The 22,245-nt window shown below is 42.4% G+C and overlaps 1 long non-coding RNA gene across 2 annotated transcripts in view; it reads left to right on the forward strand.

Annotated features, from left to right (window-relative positions):
• Positions 1–19,027: 19,027 nt before the first annotated feature.
• The window catches only part of LOC106037465 (uncharacterized), a 56,086-nt gene continuing 52,868 nt past the window's right edge, over positions 19,028–22,245 (forward strand). For both annotated transcript variants that reach the window (XR_010834841.1, XR_010834842.1), the window contains exon 1: positions 19,028–19,146. This is a non-coding gene — a long non-coding RNA (uncharacterized lncRNA). The remainder of the gene's footprint in view (positions 19,147–22,245) is intronic.

Below are 22,245 nucleotides of genomic sequence, written 5' to 3' on the forward strand. Positions count from 1 at the left end.
GTTGGAAAGCTCAAAACGTTCTCGAAGGTCAGGAAAAAGAGCCTTATGAACGACAAAGAAGAAAATAGGAGTCAATGAGACATGATTGTAGAGGAAAAATGTTCTCTCTTACACAATCCAGTGACTGAGGAAATTCCCTAGAGGAACGAGAGTAAGGTGCTTTCTGTGTGACTGTGAATGACAGCTTTTTCTTGCACTGTGGCTTGACAGTTGCATTTTCCCCCCTGAGAAGCAAGTGAGAAAGAGGAGACTGACCCTTTTCTCGGAACATTAATGCTTACTCACATCCCAGCTTTCCTCCATTTCGGTGTTCTCCATTTCAAGTCTGAATCTTCCTCTGCTCCCATTGAGTCCTGCATCTGTCTGTTCCACAATGAGGTTTGAATCAAGGGACCAGGGCAAAGAGGAAAGCCTTGAGCAGAAGGACGACACAGCCCCTCTACCGTCATCACCCAGAGAGATGGAGCAGTAGCATGCCAGGGCCACCACAGCTCTCTGTCCCCCTCCTTCATGAGGCTGCAGTGTCTGATGATGGGAAATTTGCCTTCCCCTGTCTGTATTTACACATCTGCAGGGTTCAGGCCTTTCTGGCAGTCCCCAGCCTGTTCTTTGTATTCCATTTGCTGTCCCTCTGTCCCATTCAAAAACAGGATTTATCCTGCCTCATATCTGCTGTGGTATTTTTATATTTTCTTCTGATGTCTAAGGATGAAAAAGGTACCTAACAGGACACCATATGGGTTGTAGCAGGCTAAATATAATATGCAACTTTTGAGAGCATATGAAGCCCCTTAGGCAACCGTTACGCGATCTCAAAACATGGTTTGGTGGGATAGCTCACATTGGTTTCTTGGGGATTACAGCTTCTTAGCAGAGAAATCCCCAGATGCACTGCCTCTTTCCCTTGGCTGTCTAGTTTAGCATCTTGTTTGCTTTTGTCTCATATTCTTCCTCTTTTTTTTTTTTTTCTTTCAGTGAGCCTTACTGACTTTCCTGATGGGTTTCCTTAAGTTCTGTTGCCCAGCTCATGGTTTATGGTTTGTGAGGTGAGTGGGGTGCTGCAATAGGGACGCTGGTGCAAGTCCCTCCCTTATTCCTGTAATGCTCTTGTCTACATTCATCTTCATGGGGTAATGGATGAAAACTACAAGCTTTCCTTGCAGGTCTCATGGAGGCCTTGATCTTTGTCTTTTTTTCAACTCCAGCCCTGTAAACCTTCTAAGCTAACCTTGCAGCTGCGTCCTGCTAGGCTCTCCCACACAGGTCAATCTCATTTCTACTTTTGATTGTTACAGTTTAAAGATAGAATTTCCCTTTCTTGCTTCACAGCATTCAAATGCTAATTAGATCCCTTAAATGTCTAGGAAGTTATCCCAGTTTACACATATATGGTTTATTAACTCATGCTCATTTCAAACCTTTTCTTTGATGTAGGCTAATGGAATTATTCTTTTAGAATCACTTTAAAAGGTGACTCCTCTTTCTTTCTTGCTGGATGGTGTTTCTCTGAGGCACATTCCTGACAGTTTGTATTTGGAAAATATATTTGTTTTTCCATGGGCTACTGTTGAGCAGTGTTGGACTTGCATGCAAGAGGAATACAGTTGCTTTCTATTTGCAGTAACTTTTTCAAGTTCACACTTCTACTCTTTGTTGAAACAATATTTATTTTCTCTCTCTTTTCCGTAGCTGTGCAGCTAATAAGACAGCACAGACCAGGTTTGCAAAAATACATCTGCCTAGAGAATATGGTCATGTGAGCCAGCTTTGTTTCCAGATGTTTTCTTGTCATTAGTTTTTAATTTCAGCAACTACCTGCTTGTGCCTCTCCTCTTTTTTCCCCACCTCAGGTATTTTGTGCTGTTATTGTGATTGTCAGTTCTGTTCTGCTTGAAAGGTTTCAGTATATGTTGCCATGGTTACAGGTGCCAGAATTGGAAATAAATGAAGGGGGTATCAAGGCACCGTTGTGACTCTGATGGAGGCTTAGCACTAAGATGTTAGCTATTACTTCACTGGATTCCACGTTATTTGATGATGGATCCATTTTAATAGAATATTTAAATGCTTGTGTGAATATAGATTGCGCTCAAATGGAATTACGCAGAACTGGATTTAAAATAAATTATTTTTTTAAACTTTTTTTATATATATATATTTATTGAGTGCATAGCTTTTGGGACAGTCTGCAACTAAATGTACAGTGTGTGTCTAAACATGTCCTACTGCATGAATGGTATGAGCATGTTTGATTCTGTCTACCACTGGAGTATTGTTGAGTATTAAGTATATTTCTTCATAAAAGTTCAAAGAGAGAACAGAAAAACTTTTTTAGGAAATAGCTGCCTCAGAACAGTTTCCTGTAGAAAAAAGGAAGACATTTGGAAATTAGGTGCTTGCTCTGCTATTGTCTGTGTAGTGGTAACACATGCTTCTGAAGACTTGCAGGAGGCTCATGGTGAAGATGACATGAGGTTTTCTGCAAAACAAGTTTCTTCTTCCATTTCTCATTTTATAGACTTGAGACTTAATTTGAAGCCCATCAAAGTCAATGGAGAAATTACTAATGATAACACTGAAATTTCAGTTGAATCATTGGTCAGGTTTTTGGCAACCTTTTTTTCCCCACATTGTTCAAAGTGATATTAGTCTGTTTTAAGTACTTTTCCTACCAGATTGTCTCAGTCAGTCCATCCTGCACACTCTGCATCCATGGGTAATGTGTTTCATGTGTTGTTTAACCAAGACAATGGGCAAAAAGCCAAAGCACTGTTAAATGTTTAAAATGGATGGTAGAACATCATGCTTGTCCCAAAGAAAGTTCCCATTTTCCTTTCCTAGGGGAGAGATGGAGTTTCCTTTATTTGTGATATCTAAAGCAAGCTGAAAAGCTCTTGCTCATGTGAAAGGAAATTGTGTCTGTAAGAGTATGTGTACATACACATATTTATGAGCACATGTAGTTAGTTATAAGTGTATTAATAAAATCTTTATATTTTTAAAGGAGCTTTAAAATTAAGCCATGGCTTTCTAGTTTCAGAAATTTTATTTCTAAAGCCAATAGAAAGAGGGCAAACAGTGTGGTATCCTTTCAGTGGTGATTAGTGATTGTAATTGGAAGATAATTGTAACATGACATTTTACCAGAGGTTGAGGTTTTTACAGTAACTGAATTTGTCATCTGTAAAATGCAGAAAACTGGAACAAGTGAAAGCAGTCATTCTTCAACTTTTTCCCTAATTTTTATCTTCACTTCTTATTAACCCTTTTTCTAGCAAAATTGCTCAAAAAGAGTTATTTTACCTCTAGCCATTGCTATTAATCTTGTGGAATAGCTTTGATAATGCTGTTATAAACGTGGAACTCAGGAAAAATAATCCTCCACAAAATGCAGAACTTGCATTTATCCTCATCAGAATGTTGTGTTCTGTGATCTGATAAAGTATTTGGAAAGTGGCTGATGCCTTTGACCTTTTTCAGGTGACTTTCTGTCCCACTTGGGCATAAAGCAGTTGGATGTACCTGTCTGGAGAAGGAGGGTTTAGGCAGTGGAGTCAGTAAGCTAAAGGGAGGAAAGCTTGGGGAATGGGTCATTATATTCTTATTTTCTCTTCATTAAGGGATGCAGATACTAAAAGGAAATTAAGATCTAAACCCTCAAAATCACTGGTGCCTATAAAAAAAAAGGGGGGAGGGGGGAGCAACAAAACGACATAGAGCTGTGTTGCAGAGCCATGAAAACTGTGTCTGGTGGTCAGAACATTTCAGAGTCCATAGGTACCAAGGTTTTCACTAGTGCAGCCAGTTAGGCATGTAACATTCAACTTAATAATTATGGTGAGGTCACCTTTTGTGTACCTTGTGGCATTTAGAGATGGTCTATGGCTATGCTGTTTCAACTGCCTGAACTAGCTCATACAGAGTAGCCGGGGTAACTCTGTGCAGCACTGAAATATGCTTTGCAGCCACCCCCTCAATGCTCTGCTCATATTTGTGAATTCTGCTCCACCAGCTGGATACCTAAAAGCTAAGCGCTTAAAAGCCCTTTGTCAATCTAGGCCTAAATTTTTAACTCTATATACTGCAGAGACTTTGTCTGGGAGAAGCTAGGGAAAGCAGTAACTGCTTTGTTTGAGCACTTGCGTTGTATAAGCGCTCAGCAAACACAAAACTTCCACAAAACAGGGTATCATATTTTCCTGTGATTTTGCAATTGCCTGTCATTAGGCTGGGGGACATACATGCACACAGGATAAAAGGAGCTGCATCAAAATCAGTGTTTACATGAACTCTGTAAACAAAGCAGTGTCTGCTTGGCTTGCTGCAGTGTTTCCAATTCATTGCGATACTTAATTGTTGTCAAACTGTTGTGTTTTCCTTGACACTGAATATAATTTGCAGGAAGAGATAAATGTAACACCCATTCATCTCCTGATGAATGAGCAGATCTGCTGTTTTATCCTTGACTTTAAAATTTTGACTATGGTTTGTACCTGGTAAAAATAATCTCGTGGAAATTGTCAGTGTTCCCTGTGCTAACTCTGGGAATTATTGCTGCACAGGACAACAACGACCACTAGTGGCTGAAGATAAAATTTCCAAAATTGATAAAACTGGAAGAGGAAAGCTATTCATCCAATACACTAAATTACTGCTGCACATGACAATGGACGGATTTTGTGTGTTAAGACTTAAAAGCACGTCGATGTTTCTGTAACATGCACATGCTCTGCTTACTGCTGCGATTTGGCTCCTTCTTTCCAGGACTGCTCCAGCCCTCCAAGGTGTCCCTGAGTTGGCTGCTTGCTGTCTGGTCTGTATTAATGCAGACCACTTCATGTCCACTTCTCCCTCCAGGTCATGCTGTTTTGCCCTTACTTAATTCTTTATCAGTTCAGCTCCTGTGTTCATGCATGTTGCACTCACAATGCAAGGTCTTCTGCAGCAGGGTGGCTTCCAGAAATGGCCTCAGTACAGAGAATCCAGACCTCGCTTCCCATGTAGGTACACTACATCAGCCCTCTCTTCTGCAATTACTGCTTCTCGTGTTGGTTAGAATCTTCTGTCACTTGTCTTTCATGCACTTTTAAATTGGTTAATTACTTTCTCCATATGCTAAGCACGCATTAGAGAGCCAGTTATTAGCAATACCACATGTTCAGTTCATTCTACATATCTTTAAATGTCTAAATAAATATCTTTAATTTAGGCATTTTCTAGTCTCCATGTCTTCCTTGTACAATACCACAGGTGTCTCATGTAGACCTTTTGTTAGTTCTTTAATGGGCTGTAGGCATCCTGCTCGTTAGTCTATTATCTAACTGCTCATCATCCATGCTCACAGGCTCCCCATGATTTCCCTTGTACAGCTACAATAATTATGCACCATTTTTTCCTTGCTAAGGAAATGTTCTGCTACTCTGTAGTGTTTCACAGACAGATGATGCAGGCTGCAAAATGTTACAAGGACTGTGTTTCCCGGCCAGGCACCGCCTTACCCTCTGCCTGCTTTGCATTATGAATGACATTTGCAGTGAAACTGAGTCCATCGTAGCATGAAGTCAGCTCTGTGGAGGTGAAGGGACCACAGAGCACCCAACCCTTTTGCATTGCACTTAAATGAGTGCAGACAGTACGGGGCAATGGGAATCAAGCTTTATAAATCCCAACCTCAAAATAATATTTATGCGCCCCCCTACTCCCATTTCTAAAATCGCTGTGCTATTTTGCAGTGGTTGTTGCAGTACCAAGTGGTGGAGGAAGGTGGCACAGGAGGAGGAGGAATCAGAGGCATGTTAATGAGTAGAGCTGCTGGAGTTCAGTTTGGGCACTATAAACTTAGTAAAAACAGAGGAAAGTGGTGCCGTTTGTGTGTAAAACATTTATGGTAGAATAAAATACAGATAATATAGTAGTACATGCAGAACTTGTGTTTTCTCTCTGACTTTTTGTAAGCCCTTTGTATTTCCTGTTATTAGCCTAAATAACGGTTTGCAACTCAGTTTTCCACTGTTGAATTGATGTGCTGGGGGGGCTGCAGCAAGAGCAGGAAAGTCATTTGATCCACAGCGGAGCTGATTTCCCCCATCCATGCAAATGTGTGCAAGTCACATTATTGTTAATGAGCTGCAGGCGTGATTGGAAGGGGAATGTACTCCACGGCTTACTTTACGAGCCAGTGTGTAGTTATTGTTCTGAATGGTCTCTGCAATGTGTAGTTGAAACCAAGCCAGGGGCAGGGTGCCAAAAGAAAGGGGAAAAATACTTAAGGCAGACAGTTTGCCAGTAGCTTAGCAGCTGTCAACTAGTTGTTCCAGGAAGATATAAATATTTAAGATTAATGATACCTGGCTCTTACTCTCCTTCTGTGCGTATAATGTATAACAGCATGTGCATAACTATACAATGTATGTGTTGTATTTAAAGGATGTAATTGTTAATTTAGACTGCTCACCATTGTAAGGAAAAAGAAAAAGATAGGCTGAACACTAAATGCTAAAGCTACATCTTTTATTTATAAGAAAAGTTCTTTGTTCCCAGATAACCATGGTGAAAGGTAAGGTGGTTCTTTGGTCAGGGAACTTGGGCTCTGGAGCTCTGCACTGATTTCTCCTGTGGGGTAACTCCTTTCCAGGAAGCACCAAATTGCCCTTTTAATTTTTTTTTTTCAGTAAAACTTGCATTTAGACCCCCAAAAAACTATTTAAGGTGTTAATACCTAGCCATGTACATAATTTCTACTGAAAGAGACAGAAGGAAGTGGAATTTCTTCCTCCTTAAGGGGACTATTAGGGTATGTGATAAGGAGCTATACCTACCAGCAGGGAATCATATCCAGAACTAAAATAAAATCTTGGGAAGTTCCCCTTATCCTCCTTTGATTTTAATTGAAATACAAATTTTAAACAGCTTCCACTGTTTTTTCCACTGTTCCACATCTTCTGGTCAGAAGACAGAAATAAAAATTAAAAAAAAAAAAAAAGTGAAAATTTTCCTTCTGTCTGCAAAGCCAGTTACTATTGCCAGGGGAAGCAGGAATACTTTGCTTTTTGAGAGCAGGGAGAGTACAGGGGAGTACCCGTTGCCTAATATCCATTGTTTATGGGTTGATTGTTCTTGGGCCTTTTGGGCCAACCAAAAGGGGAAAAAACTGTATTCTTCCCTGTGGGAAGACTCCAAAATCTTGAAACGGGCACAGATTTCTGGTTCTTTGTTAGCGTGGCGAGCCATGGGTAATGTTCACACTCAAGCAGCCTTCTGGGATGGACATGATGGTGTTAGCTGGTTCTCCAAATATCCCACCTGTGCTGGAGAAAGTTGGTCACAAATTCTGGACTCAAGAAAAGTCAACAGCTTTGGAACAGCTGATGTGGCCTTTATATCTCTGTACCTTCAGGAACTCCTTGCTTTCCCAGAGCATCTGTAAAACCAAATATATTCACTGAGGTCATGAGGTTCTTGAGGTCATGTCTGAAGCTGCAGGTAGGACCGGGATGCTTGTCACACCAGTAAAACATTTCTGCTTCCTTCTCCCTCGTGGTCTGGGAATGAACAAACACCATGTGGCTCACCACAGGTGGAGAGAAACAGCTCCAGTGCCGCGGTCGCTGAGTGCAGGTGCTTCTCCCAAAATGCCAAACCATTTCAGATGGCTTCTTCTAGGAAACTGTGATGCACTTGTGGGCATTTCATAAATGGAAAGAAAAGAAAAGAAAAAATAATTGAATAATCAGCTGTGTGTGAATTATGTGCTGGGAGCTATTGATTCAGCCACAGAAAACTGTCCGTACCCTGGGAGGAGTGTGACCTGCCTCACTATCACATCCAGAAGGAAATATGCTTTTCCATTTTAAACACTTTTACAAGTTCAGTTCTTCTACCCTTCTTCCTGCTTGTGTTACACTTTTTCTGTCTTGATACCCAGCACAAGTTTGGTTATTTCAACTGCATGTTAGTAGGTGGCAGTCTCGATCAAGTTTTGAAACTCAATGAAATGTCCCTCCTTCCTTCCTAGGTGGGCCCTGAAAATGGTGCAAACCTCCTGCTAAGGACAGGCTGCCTGGGCCAGAGGGAGTCCTACTCCCACTTCTCCATAGCAATATGTATGTAGCATACTGCCAGCAAAACTCACATGAGGACGTCTTCCTCTGTGGTCTCGTTTCCTCCTGGAATGTGACTTGTAACCATACCTGTGAAAACTGTTCTCATCGAGCACAGTGATCAACTAGTTCCAGGCATTAATGCTCTTCTGCAGTTATGGAGTAAACGGTGCAGTTCAGATGGTGTAATTGCCCTTGCAGCCTGGCCTCGCACCCACGGGGCCGTGTTGGAGCTGTGTCTGAAAATCCCGTTAAGTGACTGTCCAGACAGAACAGGAAAGGGGAAGCGCACGGCACGGGAAAAGCGAGGCCTTCTGGGGCCCTGCGAGGGCTGCTGGCACGCAGCCAACGAGGTGCTAATTTACTCCGGTTATTTCCCAGAAGTAAAGGGCTACCTTAGTAAAACAACATCAGCCTGTGAGACACGTCCCTCCCTGTGGCCTAAGCTTGCAAGGATGCTCTTCCTCTTCTGAGCCAGGAAGGAGGCAAAAGATGGAGGAAAACATTTCAGCGCACTGTAGGATAATCCCGAGTTAGTCTGCAGTAGAACTGTAGACTTAGTCCTTGGGCTGCCCTGAAAACAGCGTGCTGGTCCGAGAACGTCTTCCCTTCAGAAGAGGCTTTGCAGTAGGAAGGGGCTTATCTGGGAGAGCAAAACTCCAGCAAGACAGCTCTTAAATTACCGTCCTGAAAGCAAGACGAGGAGCTGTTTAGCGGGAACTACAATGTTTACCTTGAGAGGTCAGAAACCACCTGAAGTTTTTTTGAAGTTGGTGCTGCTGTGGAGGTTTCCAGGGAGACAATATATACGTACATAGGTATGCTTATATAAATAAATATATATTTATAGGTATGCTTGGGTCACCTGGTGAAGGAAAGAATACCTACTGTTTTCTTTACTAGGGTAATATATCGATACAATTCCATCAGAGAGGAAGATCTGAAATGCTGTGTGTGTGAAGGAAGAGCAGATGTGCTCTGTCAGGGAGGGCCACAGGCTGTAACCCTCAGGTGATGCTGCCTTTGGCCATGGGAGGACAGATGGAGGAATGGTGCCTGTGCCTGCCCACACCTTCATGCAGGAGCCATCTGATGCTTGTGGAGCCCTTCAGCTCTCTTCTCATTGCCTTGGAGACTCTCAGCTGACTCACTTCTCCAGCCTGGGCTGTCTTAACCTCCACCTCTGAAGAAAGAAATGGGAAGTCTTACTGAGCTGTTTTGAAAGCTCCTCTGCGTTTCTCCTTGGATCCTTTCCCAGTCTGATTTATCTGTATCAATAGACAGGTCACCTTTTTTCTCTTTCTCAGTTGATGTTGTCTTCACAATATATCTCTCAAAAGTTAGCAAAGAGAGATGACTTGTGTACATGTCTACGAAAGAAAGATATTTTTAAAGTAATCTTTTACATTACAGATAAATGGAGTAGAAAGTGGGTGATGAATAAGTACATTTCTCTCTGAGAAACTTCACATAACTGGAATATCACTCCATTAAAATAGACTGAATGTTATAATAGTCATCCAGTGAATTGGAGAGAAGCACTATTTTCAGCCTAGCATTAATCTAAATGGACATTTTCCCCAAGTTTTTAATTATTTATTCCTTTGCTATCTTGCAAGTTCAAGATAACCATGGTTTTAAGAACACCTCTACTCCATTTCATGAAGGAAAGGCTTTGGATATGGAGTGATCAGACAGAATTAGTCTGTGGTGTACCTGTGGCATGGCAGAGCAGCCGGCGTTGCTCTGCAGGGAGGGAGAACCACAGAGCTGATGTGTTAAATGTGTGGCTCATGCGGTGTGCGTGGGGGATCAGGCTGGAAATCATCTGAGACCTTATTCTCATGCCTCTTAATAGAGTCTCTTGTTTAAAGCTCTATCAGAAAAATTGATTGAATCCTTTCTCTCTGCACTCAGGCAATGGCCTCAGGGCTGTGAATAAAGATTGCAGGCCGTGAGGGATGTCTGGCCTGACCTTTCCTCCTAGGACAGCACCAGAATATGATTTTGGACCTACTCCCAAATTCCACTCTCTTCATCTAGAGTAGCTGTTCTGTAGGTTTTGCCCTTTAACTGTCTCCTGAAGAATTCTGTGCTATCCTCTGGCTACTGCAGTGAGTGTAGTGGGGAGAAATGAAGGGAAAATAATAACAGGCAAATGAGCAAAAGAGAAAGGTATGAATTCGTAGTAAGTTAATACTGCGTCATTTTTCCTCCTGGTTGGATAAACCTGCATTCAGTTGCCCTTATTGTTCATGTGTAATCTCATCTTGCACAGCACTGCAAAACTCATCTCACTCCCCAGGGTTGCTGACGGCTACTGGATTCGGGCAGGAGGCAGACTGCAGGAGTCCTCCAAGGAGAAGGCGTCTGCTTCTGGAAAATAAGCACAAAATAAGGGAGGAATAAACCCTCCATAGTTAGTTTCTACTTTGCTATCTTTTTGGGGGGGCAAGGGTGCAGGAAAGATTTCAACAGAAATGTTTTAATTGGAGTGACTTTTGGCTTTTCTCAGCTATCAGCAGTTTTTTTTGGTAACATGACCATTGCTAACGTTGAAAAGTGGGAAAATCTAATTTCAGGTATTTATTCTCCTAATCCTGAGAATTTTACTCTACAATAGTGTGGTCACTTTATCAAAGCAATTGGGTTACTGGTCTGGCACCACTGAGCAACCAGCAGCTTTTTCAGCAAGAGTTGAATGCATCTCTGGAGTACCAGAGATCTAGTGCTGCCCCTGCACTGAGCGCTTTATCACAGATTTTTAAAATGATGAGATGGAGAGGTAAGAGGAGAAGGGCCACTCATGTATTGAGAACTTACCTTGGGGTGCAATGCAGGGGGAGAAACTGGCTATTTGGTGGAGAGCCTGGCCTGTATCGGCAGATCACAGCCCGGGACTGTGATAGTGGTTCTGCATAACCCCAGATGTGCAAATGCTCCTCGTGGTACAGCAGCAGCTTCAGCATGGCTTCGCATTCAGTGCCTAGTTTTTGTTGTCTGAGATAAAACAAAGTCAGAATTTATGGCTGTGATGCAAGAACCAGGTGGTAAAAGTTTTATGGACTTCTTGTGGGAGTCAGACTAATAGGGTGACTGTAAATCTTGAAGGCAATGCCTATAGTCTTCTAAAGAGAGCACATGCCTAATAACAATGAAGTGATTTCTTTTAATGCCAATAACTATGCCTACAGCATACAAATACATCCAGCGTCTGACCAGCTCCTAAATCCCATCTGTGTCCATGCCATCTCCTGTGCGGTGCATGTTGATCCACAAGATGGCACTTGGACCTTGTATTACTCAAAATATGCTTTTCCTCTGCTGCAATTTAGACTCAATAAATGGTAACTGCCTGGATGTCTGAGTAGAAATGTCTTTTCATTCTGAGTTAATCCTTTTCTTTTTTAACTTGCTGTTAATTTCAAAATATTGTAATGATAAATGGATCTGAAAGCAATTAATGGACTAGATTCTGCTGTGATCCACACATAGTGTTATAACTATTTGTAAAAGAGAGCCCTTTGGGAAAACTTACACCCAATACATAAATATTTTAATGACTTCTAGTAGGATTTTGCAAAAACCTTCTAGGTATTTTAACTTTCTGCTTTAGTATTGACCTGCTTCTGAAGTGTGTGAGTACAGGAATGTATAAATCCAGAGTGACAGGGAATTATTTCGACCCACTGAGAGCTCCATCCTCAGAGAGTTGCTGATGCTGTTACAGATCGCACCGTGGGGTGGCTGTCATGGCCCTCTGTAGTGCGAACCCTGAAAATGAGTCTTCTATGTGTGATGTGAGGAACAAAATACCATTCCCAAGAAGTGCGGAAAGAGAGTCCACAGCTGGGCTTTATCCAGCTGCTACAGGAACCGGGGCACAGCTTGCTGCCTCAGGTCGGGAACCTGCCGGGGCTGAAGGCATCTTCCCTGCAGAGCAGGACACCTCCAGCCCTTCATTTATACCCTTTAGCTGTAATGTTGTTACAGATCTGGCACAGAAGAGAAATTAAATATTAGCTCTTGATCTAGGTTTTTGGTTGAAAGAAATACCTGCTAATTTTCATCAATTTCACATGGCAAACAGGTGTTTTAAGGAAATAACATAAGTCTGAATTTTCTCTTTCCTCTCAGATTTCTTTTTAGGAATTTTTCAGTATGATGCTACTTGGAAAATGGACTGGAGAGCCTTCTGTGGAAACAAATTGAGCCTAAACTTGGTAGATGTTTCTGGAATCATCTGTCTGCACTTTTCCAAATGCCTCTGTCCATATTGATGCACTTCTCACCCTTTCTGCAGGTTCTCCAGCAGGATTATTAGAGTCTGCTCCTGTTTTTCCACCTGACGAATTTCTCAGTTGTAAATGATACTTTTACTTGTGGGAGAGACAGCAGTCCACCTCCCGTTCCTAGTAATGTCTGTGTCCACTAGAGACAATGAGATTATTCTAGACTGAAAGTGAAGCTTTCTGTCTACAACAGTGTTTTTATTGAAACTGTAAATCTGCAAAATGTTTTGGAGTTGACAAAATATCTTGTGCTGTTTTCATTTAAACTCAGACCAACAAAGCCAAACACGTTCTGACCATGTTGCAAAGTTTTAACTTCTAACACTTTCCTTCCATTTTAATTGGGATATTTTATACTATGGCTTTTAAAAATCTTTATTTCATTTGAAATATCATGAGTTTTCTGGAAAAAGGTCCTTCTGTCTGTCAGAATAACCTTTGGTCTGCTTGGAAACTGCATTTGCCCTTCTACATATTGAATTTGTGAAAAACTGTATTCCTGCCTGGATTTAGTGCGCTGATTTGATCTCAACTCCAAAATCTGATTCTGCTCCCAGTTCTCCTTTAGACTGACATGAGCAAAAGTAGGATTTTGCCCTTTTGCTCCCAGAAGAGGGCCTACGCAGACAGACCTGTTTGTTTAGCAGAGCATTCCTACTAAATGATACCAACAATGTTAAGTATTGAACTTTGCTAATAGATTTTGATGAATTTCAAAGACCAATTAAACCAAGAAGAGTACAAAGTAGTGTTGTATAAATATTTAATGTAAACTTATGGATTACATTGTTCTGGAGACTGCTATCAGAGGCACTTTGAAACCACATGTGGCTCATGATAGCAAGACAGAGCCAGTTTCAGTCAGAGATGAGTTCAGACTCTAATAAACAGTCCTCCAGGGATCACTTCGAAGTGGTAAAATTTTATGAGTAGCTAAAAAATCAGAGTTCTGGAGTCAACAATAAGCACTGTTGCATTTCCTCTCTGCCCTAATGAAAGTGACAGAATTAATTATATTTTTTTAGTATCCTTCTTCTCCAAAAACAAAGGCAAGATAACATGGTTTTGGGAGACAAGTGACAAACAAAATGAAATACTCTTGCGGAAAGGGAGCCTTTGTAGCTGGCATCGGTCTCCAGATGCTCTTAGAGCAATGGATTTGGAAGGAAGCTGTTTGTACCAGCTGCTGTTGGTGACGTGCGCCTGGGCTGGAGTGGCTGCTGCTGGGCTCCATGTTACACAAACGGATCAATCCCTGCGTGTGCTGCGGGCACTGGAGAGAACAGCATGTTCTGCCCTTGGGCTTTATGAGCTTGTGCTGCTGGCACAGCCACGAAGCCCCCGCCCGCCCCTAAGTGCGGTAAGTGCCTGCTGGGTTTTGCTCTTCCTCCTTGATTCTCTGCTTCTCTCTTCCCGTTTCGGCAATCAGACATAAAGTGAGCTTCCAGGATGGGGTAACCTTGATGGCAGTGCAAGGTAGAATCTGCCAAGGTGACCTATGGGCAGGAATTTTCCACAGATTGCAGAGGGGCTGTCACACTGATAGAAGAGCACACAGGACAGTATTTGAAAGGGGAGAGGAGGGGATGAAGAAGTTATATGCCTGTTAGAAGATGGTCTGAATGACCCATTTGCTTAACTGAAATCACCTGTAGAGACTGTATCTAGCACTCACCACTTCCATAGAGCTTTCCACCCAGTGATGTAGGACCACTGGAGCTATGCCCATTTTCCAGGTGGGGATGCTGAGGCAGGGAAGGGCAGAGGCAGGGTGAAAGCTGGCAGCAAGGCTTCTGCCTGCTGATTCCCATTGCATCCTCCCTCATCAGCCAGGGAACACGTCCAAGAACAGGTTTGCATGGAAGTCAGGCTGTGTCTGAAGGAGGTCTCTAAATAAATTTGGATTCATGTAGCCAGTCAGGAGCACTCGAGGATACCATCTCTGCATCTGTAAGCCCCCCCTTGATAAGAAAGGACTTTAATCTCCTTAGGGTCCCAGATTGCTCTTTGCCTGGTAGACAATAAATAAATAAATAAATAAATAATAAAAAAAGAAAAGAAACAAACCAAACCCACCTATATCACAAGTCCCCAATGTCACAGGAAGATTTTATCATGTTTGCCTCACCAGTTCATGACTGGCAATGAGTTGGACTGTTGAATGTGCACCATGCACCTTGTACAAACCTTTTTTTTGGAAAAAAAAAAAGGTAAAGATGGCAATTTTCAGTTGAGTCTTAAGCACTCGAAACAATGGCAACTTAGAATCTTCATTTCCAGAAAGTTTCATAATGCTGGAGACATCTGTGTTTAGCACTGTACTGGGTTTTATTTTCAATCATTTTTCTCATTAAAAAAATGTGTGTATCTCATTATGTCTTCAGATCTGAGCCAGCATTTAATTCTCTGATTGCATATGGTTGGTACAGCATGTGCCATTACACCCACCAAAATAATGAAATGACAGTTCCCTTTGCAAAGTAGAAGACTAGAAATAACTTTCTGCTGAGAGATGCTGTTAATCCCACCCCCCCCCCCCCCCAATAAAAGTGAATAGATAAGTGGCCATGATTCAGATCTCAGAAAGTGTATTCTGACTAGTCTGTGACTTGTCATATACAGGCTGTACTGAGGCTTTGATATTTGTGGTATTTTATACTCATGCTAAAGTTATTTTAAACAGATACAAGAAATATCAGTCTCTTGTTTTTATGTATTATTTATGGGCCTCTTGTTCTTTCCTTTATGCCACAGAATATTTTTTTTATTTCCCTTGATGTTACAAAGTAATAGTTATAACAACAAACTCCATCGGGAAGATGCTTCCGCATTTTCCTTTGCTGGCAGCTGGGACCAGAGTGGGCTGTGCTGGACCCGGGCTCCACGCAGATGTGGCTGCAGTGCTGCAGAGCCCGGTGAGCGGTAGATGGCTCTGTCAGCTCTTCTTCGGGAAGCCATGGGTTTATTAGCACACCTGGGTTTTTCTCAGTCTTTTTTCCAACTTTATTACCAATGTTCATCCTTTTTTTTTTTTTTTTCCCTGCCTTAATATTTTCTCCAACTTAGCAAAGCTTCTCCCTGCCTAATTCAGTAAGTTTCTTGCGGTTTTGTGAAGAGCTTAAAATAAATGTGAAAGCAGCGAAAAGCAGCACTGGGGATTCTTGCCTGGCTAGACAACAGTGTGAAAGCAGTGCTTCTGGTCCAGCAGCATCAGCTGCGAGGGCCTAAAGAGCTCCCATAGCCCAGGGCAGTAAATGCCCATCTGCTGAACACATGTACACCATCCTGCTGGTTATGCCAGAATGCGACAGTCCCAGATATCAAGGGGGTGGTTTGCGGATGGTCAGTTTCCTTTCATTTAGCAGCGGGGAGGATTATTTATTAGAAATACAAGAACCTTTTTTTTTTTTTTTTTTAATTTGGAGTCTCCAATTTGTTAATTTTCCTCATTAATCATGTCTCCAGGCATGTGCATGTATGAGAAACCAGTCTGTTAGTTCTTGCATCAGCTGCCTTGTGCCAGTCTAAATTCACTGGGGGTTATTATTATATAATATTAATACAGTTATTATAACTGGGGGTTATTATTATTGGTCATCCCAAACATGAGACAATACCTTTAGGGAAAGAGCTGGGGCAAAAAAGCTGCAGCGCTAGCACGATGTGCTGGGGAGCCTCCCAGGGCTCTGGGGCTCAGGGTGGGCAGATGGAGCACAGGGCCCCACTGCTGCACATCTCTGAGCTCCCTGCACCTACGACTTGATCAATGTATTTTGTCAAAACCCCAGTGACTTGTTTCGTTACCTTTGTATCCCTGCTGCTAAGCGATGAATGATGCTCCTGGAGATAATAAAGAAGCAGCTGTACAGTTACCCCAAAGGTATCTGTTACAATTTAATAATATTTTTTCCTCTTTTTTTTTTTTTCTCCACATGAGCTCTGATGACATCTCTTTGAGCAGCTTTTTCCTTCTACTGCCATTTTGTCAGGTCCCCTGTAGTTTCAGAGTGATTTTCTGCAAACCAATTGTGGTGATTACCCTGGGTCTGCACACAAGTTGGCTTATTGCTGTGCAGTTTGGGCAAGGGTTGGACTTCAAGGGGAAGGCTGTGCCGCAAGAATGAACCACATGGAAAGACACATGCCAACCAGCCCCAAAGTCATTGCAATCCTCATCTTACCAGAACTGTTTAATCAGATAGACTTTGGTGAATGGATCTCAACAAGTTAAGACAACAGCAGGAAATGGGTGGGTGTTTCTTCAAAGGAAAATAAACCCAAATGTGCTTTTCAACAGAATTCACCTTTCAGGGTGTCAGCTGTTATGAAGTGATCTCTTTTCTAGACAGTCCATGTTCTTTGAAGTTACGGTCCTATGTTTTCTTTCTCTGATGTTGACAATATGCCTGGGAGCATGGCCCCTGATTTATCAGTTACCCTATTTGTTACAGTCCACAATGACACATCTTTTTTACTTCTCCTAGCAGGTATTTTTTAAATAAAAGAAAAGGCAGACTTCTTAGCAGCAGCTTGGTTATTCATCAATATTATTAGATTCTCCCTTCCCTCTCCTGAAGCTAGGAATAGAAACCTATGAAATTACTGTGGAGGATGCACTCTTAAAACAAAGCACCGAGTAAGGAGGATGTGAAAAACATGTACAGCTGAAATAGAGAGATAGATTTTTATGCACTGCTCTAGGAGGAATATTGCATCCAATACTCAACATATGAGTTGGCAGGACCCTAGCAGGGGAGAAACATGAGACAGGCGGGGAGGGTGCACCGTGCTCTTTCCCCTCTGCTGGTGCTCGTTTCTCACTTGCCTGAGGCTGGGGGGAGCTTCTGACCAGAGCCATCAGGGTATAACAGGTGCTTCTGAAGAATTGGATTTATTCCTTGCTTTCAAAGTTGAGACTTACATGAACCCAAAGAAAAGGTGATGCCTCCATGATGTCTTGGAGTCGTGTTTTTGGTGCATTGCCGGTGCGTGGACAGCTTGCACCGGAACAGCAGGTGGCAGATGGAGTTGTGTTCCAGCTCGTTTACCCAAAATGAACCAGGGAGTGGGAGCAGCCACAGGAATTCACACACCTGCAGCACCCTGGCACCAGCAGCCTGCCCAGGCAGGAGGCAGCATGCAGCATCCTTCCCAGTATAATCCTAGAGGGTGCTCACCTGCTTCCCAGACTGGGGAAAGGAGCTTTGCCCTGGGGAAGTGCTTTTATGGCATGTTTATTTCTAGTCCTTCCTAGTCAGGTTCAGTTTTGGCATCACATTTTTCAGTGGGTGACCTGAGGAAACTAAATCTGAAGTGAGGGATATGGCCGGCATGCTGGAAATTTTGGCAAGAGCTGGTTGGAGGGAGAAGTGCTTGAGGGTCCATCTCACCTACTCATAGCAGCAGGGGGCTTTTCAGTTAGTGCTTGTGCTCTCTGTCTTTGGGAGAACTGGGAAGTTCTAGTTGGACAATGCTCAGTGCTCTCATTAAACAAGCAGAAAAATAAAAAAGGCAGCCTTCACTCCAAGCCCATCAAAAATATATACAGAGGCAAGGAATTTAACAGGGCAGAGCAGCTGGTGTCAAAGCTCCTATTATCACACCTGTGCCCTAGTTACACGCTAACAGATCTTAGGCACGAAGGAGAACCTGGAAAAACTGCAAATGCTGTATGCAGCAGAGAGCTGCTCCTCCAGCCAGCGCAGGGAGAGCAGCTTTCATCTTTCAGCTGCGGCTGCTTTGCTTTTGGGTCTGTTGGCAGTCCATGATATCACGGAAACACAGCTGCTATGTTTCTGCTGCAAACACTTAGCTTTCAGATGTGGTACTGCCTAGAAAAGTCCTGGGCTTCCCAGGAAGTTATTGTGCTGGCTTTCTACTGCCTTTCTGGCAAGGGTTAATAAGGCCATGGCATTGTCGATTGACAAAATGTGGAGCTTTTCTCTTTGCAGTTTTCACAGGCACAAGGTTCACCTGTGGTTCAGTATTTAACTAAAATTAAAGCTGGCAGCTTTTCCATATAAATTAAATTAATGAGATGTTTGAACTAGTGCTAAATTGTTTGTGTAGATCTTTGCTGCTTGATAACATCTCCAGGCTCCCTTCCCACAGGCACTCTCCGTGGCCACGCAGGTTCCCCTGCCTGTGCTGGGATTAGCAGAGCAACTGGTACCAGTGCTGCATGTGCTAGAGAGGTGGCCACACAAATTCCCTGCTTGATGCAGAGATGCTATTGCATAGGGAAAAAAGTTTACGCATAAAAAAAAAAAAAAGGCAGTTTTCTGTCTTTCTGATCAGGCACGACACTTCTGTGCTTTTGCTGCTGCCAGTCCAAGGCACTGTCTGATAACAGCTCTGTCTCACAATGCTTATGCTTTATGGAGGTCTCTCTGCTTTGCCTGTTTCTGCAAGCTTTTCACTTTAGACCTGCTTAACTCAGCCTCTTCTAGCCCCTTGCTGCTCACAGCCATCCCTCCGTAGTTGCTCTCTCTTCCTCACACTCCACATGTGCTGCTGCTTCTGATCACTTTCAGTTAAAATGGGCTGGGTTTACAGCGGCTGCCGATTAAGCTAATGAGCTTGTTTAGGCCAAAACGGGCAAAAGGAAGAGGCATATATATAACCTGAGGTAGCTTTTTATTTTTTTAAGGCTTAGGAGCAGTGAGTGTTGTTGTCTACTATTTGCCTGTGTTGTTATCTGCAGATGCTGCTGGGAGCTCAGTGGATGGATTCGATCTGGGGGTCAGCTTGAAGAGGTAACAGAACCCTGACATTTATGGGAAGCCAGACTAGCAGTATGTCTGTTCCATAAACAGCTAGGTGGAAGGGGGTTACATAGAGTAAGCAAGAGCTATAAATGCTACTGTTTCTGTCTTAAAGAGATGCAGTGCTCTGAGGAAAGTATCAACTTTGCAGAAAGAACAGAGCAATAGCAGCCTTGTAGAAGACAAGCAGAAACAGAAGCTTGTATGATTTATTTTTTTTTAATCTCTGAGTGTTTACTTCGGTGTATCTTTGTAGAAAAAGACTTTCTTCATTATAAGCACAACTCCCTGCTGCAGGGTATGGAGGTAGCTGTGACCTGGGAGCTGTGGCTGCCCAGCTGAGAAGGGGACTGAGCATGTTTGCTCGTTGTTGTTTGAAAACTAATCTGAGCAAATATCGCTGCCTGAGGAGCTAATAGCTGGGAAGGAGATAGGAAGGTAAAGTACAGGCAACAAGGCTAGTTTACATGTATATCTTAAGAGACCTTTAGCTCTGGTCTGATACCTTAAGGAATAGGGAATTTCATGACTGTTTGTGGCTAAAAGTCTGTGGTTTGCAGTGAAAATAGTATCTGTCTTTAAAAACTTCAAATTTCCTTGTCTCATTTCCTTTCATGTCATTTGCGTTACATTGCTATTACAGTTCAGGAAGGATGTAGAAGGTGTTGTTGAGTAAGTGCTTATTATATTTTCTACTCTTTGATCCATGTTTGGACCGGTGGAAATGCCACCTAAATGAACAGCTTGCAAGGCTGGAATACAGGTAGCATGAGCATCACTTTCATTTGCTCACGAATTAAAGCAGGCTACTAGACTCTATTTCAGTAAAAGGGGAAAATGTCATGACCGTTGCTCAAACAAATGTGCTTCTTCTTAGGCCACTGATATTACTGCAAATGTTAGGCTGAATAGCAAATTGCCAAACAAGACTGAATGCCACCAAGGCAAAGGATTATTATCCTTCTGGTGGATGGAGAGTGGGTTTCTGGCAAATGGTTTGTTATCCAGGATTCCACTGCTCCACAGAGCTGACATTGGACTGAAAGTAAAGTTGTGTTTACAGCGTTGTCTCTTGGCCACTGACATTCCCATCAGATCAATATTTCCATGGGAAATCCAGATGCTGTCTTATGATCAGAGCATTTGATATTCTTTGGGCAAAACTTGCTGCTTCTTTCTGAATCATCAAATGAATAGTCTAGCCATTAAGTTATTTTTAAAAATAGCATCCATTTCCCCCACTCTGTGTTATATGTTCTGTTTAATATATGCAAACGCAATACAAGGATTGTTTAAAGAAGCAAATCAAAGACCCATCTAGAGCAAAAAACCCTTAATGCAGGGAGCAACTAGTGCAGAAGACAAAAATGAACATATACAGCCCTGACCCGCAGACTTTGCAGCTCACAGGCTGTTGTGTTGAGAGTGACTGAGAAAGCGAGAGATGGGTGGGATGACAGGGACAAGAAGAGAGACTAAGGCAGGGAGGGATGTTGTGATGGGGAGAATATGGGGATTAAATTTAACGAATGTAGTGGCTTTGGTTGGATAACTCTTTGTGTAGGTTGTCCCTGCCTGGGATGTCCAGTTTGAATGGCACTCCAGTATTACAGGGTGTCCAGCTGCTGTTTTAATTATTGCCATATGGATACATCAGGCAGCTTTGAGTAATCTGAGCCTTTTGGGGTGATGCAGTGTTTCTTCAGGATTACCAATGAGTTTTGTGTCCTTTCCTGTTTGCATTCTATCTGAGATTTACAGCAAACAGCAATGAGAAATGCCAGAGGGCAACTTTTCAATTCTTAGCAAAATAAAAATATGTGCCAGGATTCATGCATTTATTCATGTGGACACCTGTGTTATTGAAACACATTTCCTTTGCTATTTGTGATGTATTTACTTGAATCATTCAAAAATTCAAGTAATGCATAATACTAAAACTCCCCTGTGGAGCTTAGTAGGAAACATGAAACTTTATTTTGTGCTTGAAAATACTGCATTATATATTACTTACTCTTTCCTTCTAGCATAGAGCCTTATTCTTGGCTGGAGCCAGTGCAAACCCCAGAGGCTTTCAAACTTCTTTGCTCTGACCAGAGTGAAGCTGTAATTTTTTAAGGTCAATATTTGTTTATAAACCTTTTTTCTGGGCTGTCTTATTTTTCACCTGGTACTGAACTTACTAGTTACCAAAATGTCTGTGTCTTTGGTGCTGCTTTTCTCCCATCTTCCCACGCAGAGAACTCGAGTCTTATATTTCTCTCAGGCTCGTGTTCCAGGTGATTCACTCTTCAGGGAGATGTTGGCCATATAAAGACCTTGCCTCTGTGATTTAGAGGAGCTGGGACTTCATGGCTGTGAAAGGATGACAGACTGTTAAGACAGTACAGTAGGGAGAAATATGGTGTGATGTTTGGTGGGAAGTGTGGCAAGGTCCTGACTCACTGCTCAGACACCCTCCTATTTAACATATGTCCAAAGTGTAACTCTAGGCACATTTGCAGAACTTATTGCTGTAACAAACTTCAACAGCCTAAACATTTGAGATGAAGAACGGGAACAGAGGCCTTCAGGATGGAACAAGGGAAGAATACCAGAGAAGATTAATATCCTGCATCTAGCTGCATCTATGCTATGGTGTCATGCTGTCACTCCTGTACTGCTGGCACAGGTTCCTGGTGTGAGGGATTTGCTCAGTAGCACACCACTGTTAGGAGATGGTGGTGCATTCCTTCCTCACACCATGTGAAACTAATGGAACTAATCCGGAGTTCCTGCTCTATGAAATTGCAGTACACTGGGCCCTTCTTGTAGATGTGGTTTCAGCCTATGAAAGCATGCCTTGTTTTCTACCATGAGGCTGAAGCAATGGCGCTCATTCTATACCTTCTAGCCAAACCTGGGTTCAAGGTCTCTTGCTGGTGAAAAATCCATAAATCAAAATACTAGGACATGCCTTGCTGATAATTGATTCTTCCAAGAATATTTGCCCCAAATCTTTAACTATTTCCAACAACAAGAAGTTATAATGAAGACTAAGTGTATTTATGAAGTGAAATCATTAACAATAGATTAGACAGTGGAATCCAA

This window comes from Anser cygnoides, chromosome 13 (assembly GCF_040182565.1).
Source record: "Anser cygnoides isolate HZ-2024a breed goose chromosome 13, Taihu_goose_T2T_genome, whole genome shotgun sequence".
NCBI lineage: Eukaryota > Metazoa > Chordata > Aves > Anseriformes > Anatidae > Anser > Anser cygnoides.